Genomic DNA, 14,463 nt, shown 5'->3' on the forward strand with positions numbered 1-14,463 from the left:
CAAACTCATTAACACTCTGACGAAACTAAAAAAAAAAATCAGTCAAAGTCAATCAAATGTTTAGCATTGACAATGCATATAACATTTCAATGGAACTAACGTACATAAGGTTCTTTGTGACTCAAGAGGTGAAAGCCCATAAAACTACTAACAATGACGAAATGCTTTCCATGTCTCCAACAAAGTTGTCACTAGTACCATTCAACTTCAATCAACATTGTGTTTGTCTTAGTCAAAGTCAAAGTGCAGTGCTAGTGAAATTGTCTCAACAGAGTAGAAATGAGTAAAAAATGTTTTTGAAGATACTTGAACATTTATAAAATTATATTTATTTCAAGATGTAGGACACACGTTTGGACATTTTAGTGTGCTGATTAGGGTCTCCATGCTGTGGTATTTTGTTAGAAGAATGGCATCCTACATCTTAGTCTTGGAATTTATTTTGAAAAATGAAGAAAAAAATCTTTTGTTGATTGTAAGCATGGCAAAAGGCAAAACAATTTCTGTATTTCTTTTATCTTAGTTATCAATTATATATGTGAGGGGGATAGGACCTATATTGGGACTCAGCTCAGGAATCTGGTATTTTAAAGCACAGGATTTAGGGATTGACCCCTTCAGGATAAAGTTTTTTTTTTTTTTAATTTCTTGATGTCAGGATCTAAATTTATTTAAATTTCGGGAGCTCAGGATTTTGTGTTTTTAAGCCCGGGATTTCGGGATCAGGACCCCTCTTTAAGTTTTCAGAATTATTCCATGTGGTCAGAGTTATCTCCCATTGATCAAACAACTCCATATTTACTTACATTGTTAAATTTTGAAAAATGACCAGAGCAACTGAATTAATTCTAAAGACCATTCAGGTAGTGGCCATTTTCCTCAATGATAAGAGTGACATTTTTCTCTTGTTGGGGAGTCAAGATTTCCATTATTTTTTTAAACCATAAATTGGCTTATTTAAAATTTGAAACCCCTCAATTTGAAAAGTTTTCTGTATGAAATTTTGTCGTTAAATGGTTAGGCATTGCACAAAACAGGCTCAAGCTTTATTTAAAAAAAAATTTCACCCTGCAACATGCTCATGTGCTTAGGTCAGATATTTGTGTGTACGTAAGTTATTTGTCAGTCTGTTCATTTTATTCACAAATATTTTAGACTTTGGATGATTTACAAGTTCACGTATTGTATAAACATCAGACTATAGTTGAAACCTCTAGATGGTTTTGGTTATTTATTTTCCTTTGGTCACTGTCTTGTTGGTGTATACCCTTGATCCCCCATTTTCCATAATGATGCTTAATATTTAACCAACAATAAGAATACTCACCAAGTATAACTTAAGATGAGGTTCTTACCATACTCTTTGGTAACCCGAAATATACTTAATACATTGCTTACTCTTCAAGGTCATACGGTTCTTCTTTCTGCTCAGTTGTTTGGTCCCTACAAAATATCATTTTATTTTAATATATGAAAGGATTGAAACTCAAAACTGTATTGTTCATCCTTTTTTAATAAAATGTTTATTCAGTCACATGTTTTCCTTGGTACATCTCCTTTTATCAATGCCATATTTCACCTCATTTCTAATATATTTATTTCAAGAAAGATAAAATTAAACACCACTATTATCCTATAAAACAAACCTCAAAATTTTAACCAATACATACCTGAGTAATCATTTCCAATGCTGTAAAGCTTCATCATAAACTGATTGATGAAATGCAGCTGGCTGATTTTCTAATCATTGTAATGTTGACTATAGTCTGATTCTCTAATCATTGTAATGTTGACTCTAGTCTGATTTTCTAATCATTGTAATGTTCACTGTAGTCTGATTCTCTAACCATTGGTATGTTGACTATACAGTCTAGGTGTCTGTAAGTCTTCACATTTCTCTGGTTCAACAATTCATCAAAATAAGACTGTTGCATTTTGTGAATAATAGTCTTGTAAATTCTCTGAAAAACCAAATGTAATTAACTTTTATATAAAAAATGTATTCAGAAGGTATTGCCAACAAATTCAGTTGGTACACTGTCAGTCTCCTAGACATATACATGAATGTGTCCCCTATTCCTGTTGTTGTAGGTAGATACTATTTGGAAGCAATACCTGGTCAAGTTACATGGATCTTTCAACTTGAAATGCATGATATATTTGCCACAGGGGGTTATGCATCCACAATCAATCATGAATTTTACCATGGTTACAGAACTTATAGTAACAGTTCGATGATGTTTATACAAGAGTAAAAGCTTGAAAACATAACAACTCTAATAAATCAATAAACTTAAAGAAATGGGGTAAAGTCATCATATTGTAATTTCACATGCAACATGAAAAATTAGTGAAATCATTCAATTCTCCAAAAGTAATTTTCTGGAACTTTTAAAATCTAAAATCCAACACAGATCACATTGAATCAATTAATTGCCTTAAAATTCTTTCAAACATATTTCATTTCCCCATATATTCTAATGAAACAAGAATGTGTCCATAGTACACGGATGCCCCACTCACACTATAATTTTCCATGTTCAGTGGACCGTGTAATTGGGGTCAAAACTTTAATTTGAAATTAAAATTAATAAGATCATATCATAGGGAACATGTGTACTAAGTTTCAAGTAGATGTGACTTTATAACTTCATCAAAAACTACCTTGACCAAAAACTTTAACCTGAACTTTGCACTTTCATTTTCTATGTTCAGTGGACCATGAAATTGGGATCAAAACTATAATTTGGCATTAAAATTAGAAAGATCATATCATAGGGAACATATGTACTAAGTTTCAAGTAGATGTGACTCAGTTTAACTTCATCAAAAACTACCTTGACCAAAAACTTTAACCTGAACTTTGCACTTTCATTTTCTATGTTCAGTGGACCATCGTAGGTGGGGCATAAAAATACCTAGGTCTTTGTCCAAGTAAAAATCAATTTAAACTGATTTGGCTTCTAATTCTAACCTATTGATCACACGACCAAATATCGGTTCAAATTCTAACCTTTTGATCACATGACCATATAGGTGTTACCAGAGACATATAATGTATTATATGTCTCTGGTGTTACACAACAATCTACTCATTTCACACTTTAGTAACTGGCTGTGCAGAAAAATATCTACTGACAAAGGACATACTGCAAATAAATTATGTAACTGAACTTTACTCAGATCAATAACAAAAACGTGAAAAAAGTGTTAAAACAATTGAGATTAAACCATGTATACATAATATTTATTACCACCAAAACGGCTGTAAGTAAATCGAGGATCAAGGACAATATAATGGAGAATCAAGTCTTCTACTTTTTGAATTATGGCTTTATCATCTTTATAAAATACAAATAGACTGCATCTACTATAAACTTGAAAACTGTAAACTTGAAATATAATTCCATGTATCAGTAAAATACGAAAAAGTAAAATAAATATTTTCAAATCTTTGCTATCGATAGTCGAGCAAAAATATGCCATCTGCATTTTCAGTTGGTGCAACCTTTTCAAACATCACGATACTTGCTACAGCATCGACTCAGGCACTTGTTTTGTAGTAACCAGTGCATGCTCTAGTTTAATTTTTTTTTATTTATTCCGATGTCAATGAACACGATTGATTGTTGGTTACTTGGTGTCCAGTGGCAAATATTTCATGCATATTCAGGACGATCAATGAACACGATCCAACTTATTAAATTTCATCAGATAGTCTTCTATATCATATCGAAAAAGATTTCACAAGTCGTGTTTTGATCCATATTTTTAATAATGAAAATAATCTGGGAAAATACCAAGGGGTTAATATCTACCTTGAGTATGTGTGGTTTCACGAGCAGTTCAAATCAAATCTTTTGCTTCTGTAAACTGCATGTGTCCATCTTGTTCGTTTGAAGACAAAGTGCTATTTGAAACACTTCGGCGGGAAGTTTTCCACTGGTCAACAATGAAGGGTCTAAAAACTACAAACCAATGAAAACTCACAAAATAAGACACACCCTCGGTATTAAAACTGCTCACAAAATTTATTTGACAACAGCTAGCCTTTTTTAACAATAAAATTTAGATCTCAAATCGAGCATAAAAAGGTGTGATAATACATTTGATATAAAAATGACTTGTAAAGATCTTTTTTATCCTAAAGACTCATGAAATTAAGAGACCGTGGCATTTTATACATAAACAGTTACAAATAATAAATAAGAAACAACACGAACTCCATTAAAAAAGTTACAATTAAATATGTATCATAATCTAGTTGTTCTTTATCACTTAGATCACATTTTTTCCCCAGATCCATCAATAGAACAAACACTACCAGCTTCAATTGGCAACTTGTGACTTCCACATCTAAATTTATTAATGTGATAATGTGATAATCTTTATTGCAAAAAACATGAAACCCTGACGGGTTAAAATGCAAACATAGTACAATGTATACACAAGTGACAAGACACATAACTATACATGATAAATGTTTTTAAAAAGTGAAGTTGATATTAATAACATATATCTATATATAGATGTATATAATAATTGACCAATGTGGACCTTATTTTCGCAATTCCATAGATTGCTTTATATAGTCTACAACACTAGACAAAATATCTTTATTGGGATCTAGAATAGTTTTAAGTTTAGAGTTTGAGTCAAGCTGGTTAAAATTAGGATAATGGGTTTTAATTGCATTTATAAGGGAATGTCTTACATTACTGTTAATTTGGCAATGAAGGAAAAAGTGTTCCTCATCATCTAAAATTTTACAAACTTTGCACAGCCTGTGTTCTCTTTGAATTTTTTTATAACGTCCTAATTCAATTTCCAAATTATGATCACTTACACGTAATTTTGTTAAAAGCTGACGACTATTAAAATTGTTTAGATTGTGCAGGTAGTCCTCAAATTTAATTTCATTTTTAAGTTTACTATAAAGATAAATTTTTGAACTGTTATCAATATTTGAAAGTTTTTATAGTATACATCATTTCAGGTGGGGAAACAGAGAGATATTTCTCAAAACCAAATTCTGTCTTACAATTCTATAATTAATACACTTAGGTGAGTTAAATATTTGTGCTTTCCAATTTTCAATAAATTTTTCATGAAGAAACTGTTTAACTTGTCTTGACAGAATAACATTTCTTTCCATAGTTTGGTTATTCCTACAATGATTATAACCACATTCAAGTAAAATTTCGTTGATACATGGTAACCATTTAGAGTGATACACATCATCTTCGTCAAGTCTATATAACATATCATATCGTGCGTGATATTTTCTTTTTTTTTACCATTTAAAATAAGTTGCAAAAAGACAACCATTCTGGCTTTAATACAAATAGGCATAGGTTCTCTACCAAGCTCTCCATAAACAATACAATTTGGAGTACATTTTTTCATCTTCAAAATATACTTGCAAAATTCTATTGCAAAGATTAAATAATTTCATTGTTTTCGTAACCCCACACTTGAGCATCATACAACAATATAGGTGCAACCATTGCATCAAATATTTGTAACAAAATATCAACTGGTAAACAAAGCCTTCTCGCTTTACACAATGCATAGAGCATGGCCTTCCTAGCCTGTTAGACTAGCCGAGCTTTATTTTTTGAAAGTGTACCTTTTCTTAAAAAAGACTGTTCCCAGATATTGAAAATCTTCTATAACAACTATTTATTCATTATTATATAAAAACTGAGTATTCTCACACTGCCTATTTTTGAAAGTAGAATAACATTGGTCTTAGTTACATTGACTTTAAGTTTCCAGGTCTCACAATATAAAAACATCACATTTAGACTTTAGTGCAGATTGCAATTCAGTTGCCAGATTCTGCAAAAATAACAGTATCATCAGCATATATACTAGTAAACAAAAGAAACGATACACGACTTTAGAAAAAAATTTATCAAAGAGTATTAAAATTTTAACAAAATGAGTTACACTATTTCCAAAGGCTTTCATTTGCAATGTATGCAATTGTGATAATGAAAATCAAAACCTTTCGGAGAGTACCTTAATTCCATGTAAACGATCATAGGGTGCAAATTATTTTTGTGGAAAGTTTGACACAAAATCGTCACACAATTTTCTAAGTACCAAATAGAATTATCAAATTCGTTTAAAAAATATTCATAACGCTAATCAAGTTAATATGTTCATGTTGTAACTAATTATATATAATGGGTTGAATTGAAAAAAAATGGGTAAAAAATGTGTTTATGAAATCTCAAAAATGCAAAAAAAATCAATTGTTTTCGTCTCAAATCAATGTTTTAGATATGAAAACAACACACTGTAACTTTAGAACCTTTCGGATTAGTTTTAAGATTGTTAACGTTCTTTTTAATTTCACTTTACACATACAGTCAATGGTAAATCAATTGATAATGTTTACATTTTAACGATTTCTTGTTGGGCAGAACTTTGCTTTACAAATAAACAAAGAAACTGTACGATTTTTAAAAAAGAATTAATGTCAAACATTGTCTTTATTGTCATTGAAAGGTTGACATCATTAGTTAGAACTTCTGTTTTTAAAATTGTTGTTTTATGTAAATTTTGTCAAAAAACTTGAATTTCGCAAAATGACGTCACGAAAGCCCCAAAAAATCTTTTTTTTTAAACGGATTTATATTTTCATGGTCATTTAATATCACTACCTTCAATATTGGTCCTATAAACGAGAAACTTCATCTTTAATTTGAAAAAAAGTCTTGTATCGTTTCTTGTGTTGACTAGTATAGTAACACATACAATTTAACCTTCAATATCATCATTATCAAACAGCAAGTGAGAAATAGTACATACATCATTAAGACCATCATAGGCATCTGATAAGAACTATGTCAGATCATTAAGAAAAAATGAAAATATTAAATGAGAGAGGTTTTCTCCTGGTCTGACTCCTACATTTGGAGCAAAATATTCAGAGAAATTATTACCTTCTCTTATACATGATTTTGCATTTTCATACAGATTCTGTACAGCAATAAGCATTTTACCATCAATATCATTTCGTAACTTGCCATAGTTAACTATGGCAAAAATTGTTACGAAATGGTATTGATGATAAAATGCTTATTGCTGTACAGAATCTACTAACCAAGTCCGTCCGTCCGTCAGTCCTGTTTCTTGTCATCGCAACTCCTCTCAAACCGCTCAACAGAATTTCACGAAACCTTTTCAGATAATAAGGACATACTATGTAGTTGTGCATATCGACGGGAAATTGCGATTCAATTTTTTTTCTAGGAGTTATGCCCCTTTGAACTTATTTACTTTAACGTACTACTGCAACAGTTTGTCATCGCAACTCCTCTAAAACCACACAACAGAATTTCACGAAACCTTTTCAGTTAATAAGGACATACTATGTAGTTGTGCATATCAACGGGAAATTGCGATTCAATTTTTTTTCCAGGAGTTATACGCCCCTTTGAACTTATTTACTTTAACGTACTACTGCAACAGTTTGTCATCGCAACTCCTCTAAAACCACACAACAGAATTTCACGAAACCTTTTCAGTTAATAAGGACATACTATGTAGTTGTGCATATCAACGGGAAATTGCGATTCAATTTTTTTTCTAGGAGTAACGCCCCTTTGAACTTATTTACTTTAGTGTACTACTGCAACAGTTTGTCATCGCAACTCCTCTCAAACCACACAACAGAATTTCACGAAACCTTTTCAGATAATAAGGACATACTATGTAGTTGTGCATATCAACGGGAAATTGCGATTCATTTTTTTTTCCCAGGAGTTATACGCCCCTTTGAACTCATTTACTTTAATGTACTACTGCAACAGTTTGTCATCGCAACTCCTCTCAAACCACACAACAGAATTTCACGAAACCTTTTCAGTTAATAAGGACATACTATGTAGTTGTGCATATCGACGGGAAATTGCGATTCAATTTTTTTTTCTAGGTGTTACGCCCCTTTGAACTTATTTACTTTAGTGTACTACTGCAACAGTTTGTCATCGCAACTCCTCTCAAACCACACAACAGAATTTCACGAAACCTTTTCAGATAATAAGGACATACTATGTAGTTGTGCATATCAACGGGAAATTGCGATTCAATTTTTTTTTCCAGGAGTTATACGCCCCTTTGAACTTATTTACTTTAATGTACTACTGCAACAGTTTGTCATCGCAACTCCTCTCAAACCACACAACAGAATTTCACGAAACCTTTTCAGTCAATAAGGACATACTATGTAGTTGTGCATATTGAAGGAAAATTGCGATTCAATTTTTTTTCTAGGAGTTACGCCCCTTTGAACTTATTTACTTTAGTGAATTACTGCAACAGTTTGTCATCGCAACTCCTCTGAAACTACTCAACAGAATTTCATGAAACCTTTTCAGATAATAAGGACATACTATGTAGATGTGCATATCGACAAGACATTTTTATTCATTTTTTTTTCTAGGAGTTATGCCCCTTTGAACTTATTTGCTTCAATGTACTTCTGCAACAGTTTGTCATCTCAACTCCTCTGAAACCACACAACAGAATTTCATGAAATTTGTAGATAATAAGGACATACTATGCATGTAGATGTGCATATCGACAGGAAATTATTATTCAATATTTTTTCTTATACAATTTTTTTCCTTACACTTATTTAATTTCTCCAATGACAATGTGGGGACGTGGGGTATGTGAGCGTGCTCACTAAGGTTCTTTTATTGATTTAGGGATATACGGCTGGCGGGCATGTGTGTTCAATTACATGAAAAGCCTTGGAAGAAATATTTTCAAATTTAGATAAGTTGTTTCCTGTGACTAAATGAAGGCCAATTGCAATTTTCATGATTTCAGATATCTTCTTGTTGAGTTAACATCCTTTTTAATATCCAAAAGTGGTACTTGTACTTCTAATGTGCTTCAGTTATTTCTCTATGAACAGAAATTGTTAATTATATACTGGTATAAAAACTTTGATTACACTAAGTGTGTTTATACGACTGCAAAATATTTTTTGGGATCGTATAATGGTATGATGTCATCGTCTGCGTCGTCATAGGAAGACACATTTAGTTTCCGAACAATTATTTGAGTTTAAGTGAATGGATCTCTATGAATTTTTTAAGAAGGTTTATTACCGCAAAAGGAAGGTTGGGATGATTTTGGGGATGATGGTCCCAACCGTTTTGAAATAAGGGGCCCAAAAAAAGCACTTTCTAGTTTCAGGATAATAACTTGTGTATAAGTATATGGTTGTCGCTTTGACGTATTCACCATTTCCTTTCTCAATTTTATGATTACTCTGAAATTGTACCAAATTTTTTGATACTACAAGAAGAAGGTTGAGATTCATTTTGGGGGGTTATTGTGCCAACAGTTTAGGAAAAAAGGGACAAAAAACATGCATTTTGGTAGTTTCCAGACAATAAGTTGTGTGTGAGTGTATGGATCTCTCTAAAATAGTAAAACAAGGTTCCATACTACAAAGGAAAGGCTGGGATTGCATTTGGGGGTAATTGCTCCAAGAAGGGATTCAAGAAGTAAGGGGGATTTTTTTTCCAATTATTGAAAAAAAAAGTTTCAAGAAGAAAAATTAAACCTTCAGTTGCACAATAGATTTGTAAAATCTTAAATCACATTTATTTTGTGTCAGAAATTTGATCACAATCCTAATTCAGACAGAATCAAGCTTGAATTTTGACCATATTTGCCCCAACTTTTCAGGTTTCAAACACTGCGGTCGTATCAGGCTGCTCTTGGTGAAGCATTTCAGTAAATGGCTTATCACACTATTGGAGTGACAGATTTATTTCTAAATTTTCTGTGTCTGAAATGCTGGTGATTATAATCTATATAGGACTGTATAAATATAATAAGAAATTAAGAGGGAAGAAAGATACCAGAGGGATAGTCAAATTCATAAATCAAAAATAAACTGACAACGCCACGGCTAAAAATGAAAAAGACAAACAATAGTACACATGACACAACATAGACAACAAAAGAATAGAACAGAACAGAACAGAACATATTTTATTTCCAATTAAGGGCCCACAAGGGGCATACAGAGCATACATGAATAAGGAAAAAGAATATTAATTTGATAGATACATAGATACAAACATTATTTTACATACAGTAACAATACAATTACTAACTCATATTCACTTTAATAAATTTACCAACAGCATTAAGGACCTGATTGTCTTCACAGTTTAATAAATAAATAAATTTATGCTGATTATCCAGTATAGAAAAATTTGGAATTCTTTGGCAAACAAAGTCAAAGAGAGCATCTCTATCTGATTTAAAATTTTCACAGTTAGTTAAAAAATGGATTTCATCTTCAACACAGCCAGAGGAGCATTTTTTGCAAATTCTTTCATTTCGTGGAATATTTGAAAAACGTCCAACTTCAATTTGAAGCTTATGAGCAGAAATACGTAATTTGCATATAGATCTTCTTAAATCAAAGTCCTTAATTAAAGAAAAATAAGTAACACGAACCCCACCAAAAACTAGGGATGATCTCAGGTGCCAGTCTGGAAGGGTAACTGTTATGTTTTAAACATTTTGAAGATAATTACAGATAAGTTTTATAGATTTGTTATATTTCCTATTTTGCGAATTCGGAATTTCAAAATATATCTATAACATCTCACCAATCTGTCACCGGGGAAATAAGGGTGACTTTTAGGGTCGTGCAACAAGAGCCTGACTGAATGGCCTCTTGTTACTGAAACTGTATGATGCACCTGATCACACAACGAACGATTGCTCTGAATAGCAATGAAAACTCTGAATACTAAAACTCTGGTGAAACTAACTACTGAGACTCTGGAACTAGCGATGAATAAACCAATAATTCAGCATGGAATACTATTACTTTTATTACAGATGGACTGTGTTCAGTGTAAAGTCCTGAGTCCGAATCTTCCTTATAGAAATTATAAACAAGTATTTATACAATTGAATTAACAAGTATAGACATAACAAATAACAGTTAATTTGAGTGATATTGTTCACTGACAAAGATTAAACTATTTTAGACCTTGAAGAATAGATATTAAATGATAATATGATTATGAAAATTAAGAACATACATTATGAATAAGGTAAAATGTCACTAATTAGCTAACCGATTGAAACATGTCACTCAATGTCCAAACTGAGAATTAAATGCATATTAAAGAATGTTGATTTTAAGTCCTGGATACGAAATGTAAATAGAAATGAAATTATAAAAAATAATGAATAATAAAACACAGATAATTAATGTCTAAAATATCAAAATTGAGAATTAAATATTAAAGTCCTAAATATTAAACGAAGCTGCTTTTTCCACTGTCACATATGCCTCTCCTCCCAATTAAGTCCGTCCTCGGACTTAGCACTATCTGAATCGGCCTCCTCTGCGGTTGTTATAGTGTCTGTTGTTGTTATTGGGACGCTGTTGGTTTTGACGGGATACAAGATGGAGTTCGTGGTTAAGGTCCTGAAGTTGAAAAGTCAATTGAGAAATCGAGTCAGCTTGAAAATTTACCTTTGAACATAGGTCTGCTTTTTCTTTTTCTAATGCTTGTTTTTCATTTTTCAATGATTGGATTTCATCCGTAAATTCGGTCGAACGCATATAGTAAAGATCTTGCACCATTTTAACAGTCCCGTCTTTTTCGATTACTTGGTCCTTTAATTCTTGAATTTGATCCACATATTCCTGTACGTTTATGCGCGAAGCACTTTCTTCTTTCTGTTGACGCAGGTTATCAAGTTCTTGCTTGAACTGGTCTCTTTCTGATACGATGATTTGCTTATTCTTTAATTGAATTTTGAGTGCCTCGATGCACTTTTGTTGTTCTAGATTTGTATTCCTTTCCTTGATAATTTTCTGTTTCACACTTTTTAATTCTGTTTTGAGCACATTTGAAATATCCAAATATTGAATGAACGGTGAATTACGCATACCAGAGAATGGTAAAGCACGGATAATATTTTTACACTGAATATAGCTGTTTATCCTAGCTGTATCGCGCTCTTTCTGTTTTCTGGATTTCACACTAACTGATTTACTTTGGCTTGTCACATAAAGTTAAAATAGATTTTGACACACAAACATTATGTTTTAAAGACACTGAACAAGAAATCTGCACTTTTAAAGCTAATACTGGACTTGCAAGGTCATTGTTGACTGTAACTATACCCCCACAACATGAGACTAACATTAGCATACAAATTTCAAAACGAAATTCAGGGGATATAGTTCTTTTAGAACCAAATGATGAAATACAGGGTTTAAATCTGATGAGTGCAAAGTGTTTGGTTAAAATTAATAATGGAAAAGCATTCATTAGAGTTTTGAACCCTACTAAGAAATCAGTTTCAATTCCTGCAAGTAAAGTTTTAGCAACTGTGTCAGACATTGAAATAGAGTCAATACAAGAGTTAAATGACGCACCTACAAATGATGCTAACATACATGCAATAGATACAGAAAATAACAAAACAAAAACACGCATTGATTTTGATTTAAAGAATTCTGACTTAACACAAGAGCAAAAACAAAAGCTTTTTACATTTTTGAATGGTAATAGAGATGTTTTCGCAACAAGTCTTTCAGAGTTAGGTCATTCAAAAATATACAAGCACAAAATAGAGACATACAGAGACGCAAAACCAGTTAAAAGACCATTCTACCACCAGTCTCCGCCTGTTGAAAAGGAAATTAGCAGACATGTCGAAGAGATGGAACGACACAAGCTGATAAAGCCATCAAATAGTGAGTACCATTCTCCCGTGGTTCTTGTGAAAAAGAAACAGTCAGGGCAATGGAGATTTTGTTGTGATTATCGGTTGCTGAACAAGCAAACGGTTCCTATGTCATTTCCATTGCCTAGGCTTGAATGTGTCTTTGATACATTAGGAGAATCACAAGCAAATATATTCTCATCACTTGATCTTTATAGTGGCTTCCATCAAATTGAGATGGACGAGGAAACAAGGCACAAATCTGCATTTATTACAAGAAATGGTGTTTATGAATGGCTTCGTTTACCTTTCGGTCTCAGAAACTCTCCTGTCAGTTTTCAGATGATCATGACTCAAGTGCTCAGAGGGTTAAATTGGAAATTTGTTTTGGTCTATGTCGATGACATTCTCATCTTTAGTAAAACTTTTGAGGAACATCTTAGGCATCTAGAACAAGTATTTAACAGACTCCGAGACGCAAATCTTACATTGAAACCAACTAAATGTGAGTTTGCAGTCAAAGAAGTCAAATACTTAGGTCACATCCTATCAAAACACGGAGTTCAGGTGGATCCATCTAAAACGGATGCTGTTAGTTCATTTCCGGTCCCTAAAAATCAAAAACAGGTTAAGTCGTTTCTGGGCATGTGTAGTTACTATCGAAAGTTCGTTGATTCTTTTGCTAATATTGCTTCTCCTTTGAATGCTTTATTGAGAAAGGATTCTGAAAAAAAATTTCATTGGACTTTGTTATGTCAAGAAGCTTTTGACAAGCTCAAAAAGGCTTTATTATCAGCACCGATCTTGGCATATCCTGATATGAACAAACCTTTTATGCTGACTTGTGATGCTAGTAATACGGCAATTGGGTTTGTTCTAGGTCAATTAGATAGTCAAGGTCGTGAGCATGTCATAGCTTATGGAGGTAGAAGTTTGTCTAGGGCAGAACGAATCTGGTGCACCACAGAACAAGAATGTTTAGCTGTTCTAGAGGGTGTCAAACAATTTCGTGCTTATTTGACTCGTCGGTTTAGAATTTACACAGATCACAAGGCTCTTAAATATTTGATGGATCAAACGGTTGCAGTCGGTAAATTAGGTCGTTGGGCTCTTAAATTACAAGACTTCAACTTTGATATCGTTCACAAACCAGGTAAAAACAATGAGGTGGCAGATGCTCTCAGCAGACGCACATATACTGAAGTGGTTGATGAACATAAAACATCGCCAGTGAAAGTGTTTGTTGCAAATGCAAATGAGTTTCTGTTAGATACAATTGAGGTTAATGCTTGTGAGACAGATCTAGAGGTAGACAACAAAGGAGACGAGGACTTGGAGAGTGTAGAGCTCGAATTATTTTATGGAGACTATACACTTCTTGCTCCTCTAGATCCTGAAGTCGTCAATAGTGAGTTATTGGACATTCCTGCTGTAGGTCAGCTACAACAAGTTGACCCAGATTTTCAGGATATGTTTAATTACTTGCAAAATGACGTTTTACCTCAAAGTGAAAAGGTTCGACAAAAAGTTCTCGCAGAATCTCAAGATTACTCGGTTTGTGATGGTGTTTTGTATAAATGGTTTCAAAAGAGGTTTAAAACGAGTCCAGATGAAAAGTACATTAAACAACTATGTCTTCCATTAGCTCTCAGACGTCATGCTTTGATAGCTTATCATGACTTGAATTATGGTGGTGCGCACTTAGGATTGGACAGGGTTTTGGCT

General features: G+C 32.8%; 1 long non-coding RNA gene across 1 annotated transcript; it reads right to left on the reverse strand.

Annotated features, from left to right (window-relative positions):
* Positions 1 to 666: 666 nt before the first annotated feature.
* Positions 667 to 3,949, reverse strand: LOC134693616 (uncharacterized). The gene is made up of 3 exons (XR_010102427.1): positions 3,819 to 3,949; positions 1,671 to 1,961; positions 667 to 1,443 (listed from the first exon to the last, which is right to left on the reverse strand). It is a non-coding gene; the product is annotated as an uncharacterized LOC134693616 (long non-coding RNA).
* Positions 3,950 to 14,463: the final 10,514 nt, after the last annotated feature.

The sequence above is a fragment of the Mytilus trossulus genome, chromosome 12 (assembly GCF_036588685.1).
Source record: "Mytilus trossulus isolate FHL-02 chromosome 12, PNRI_Mtr1.1.1.hap1, whole genome shotgun sequence".
Lineage (NCBI taxonomy): Eukaryota > Metazoa > Mollusca > Bivalvia > Mytilida > Mytilidae > Mytilus > Mytilus trossulus.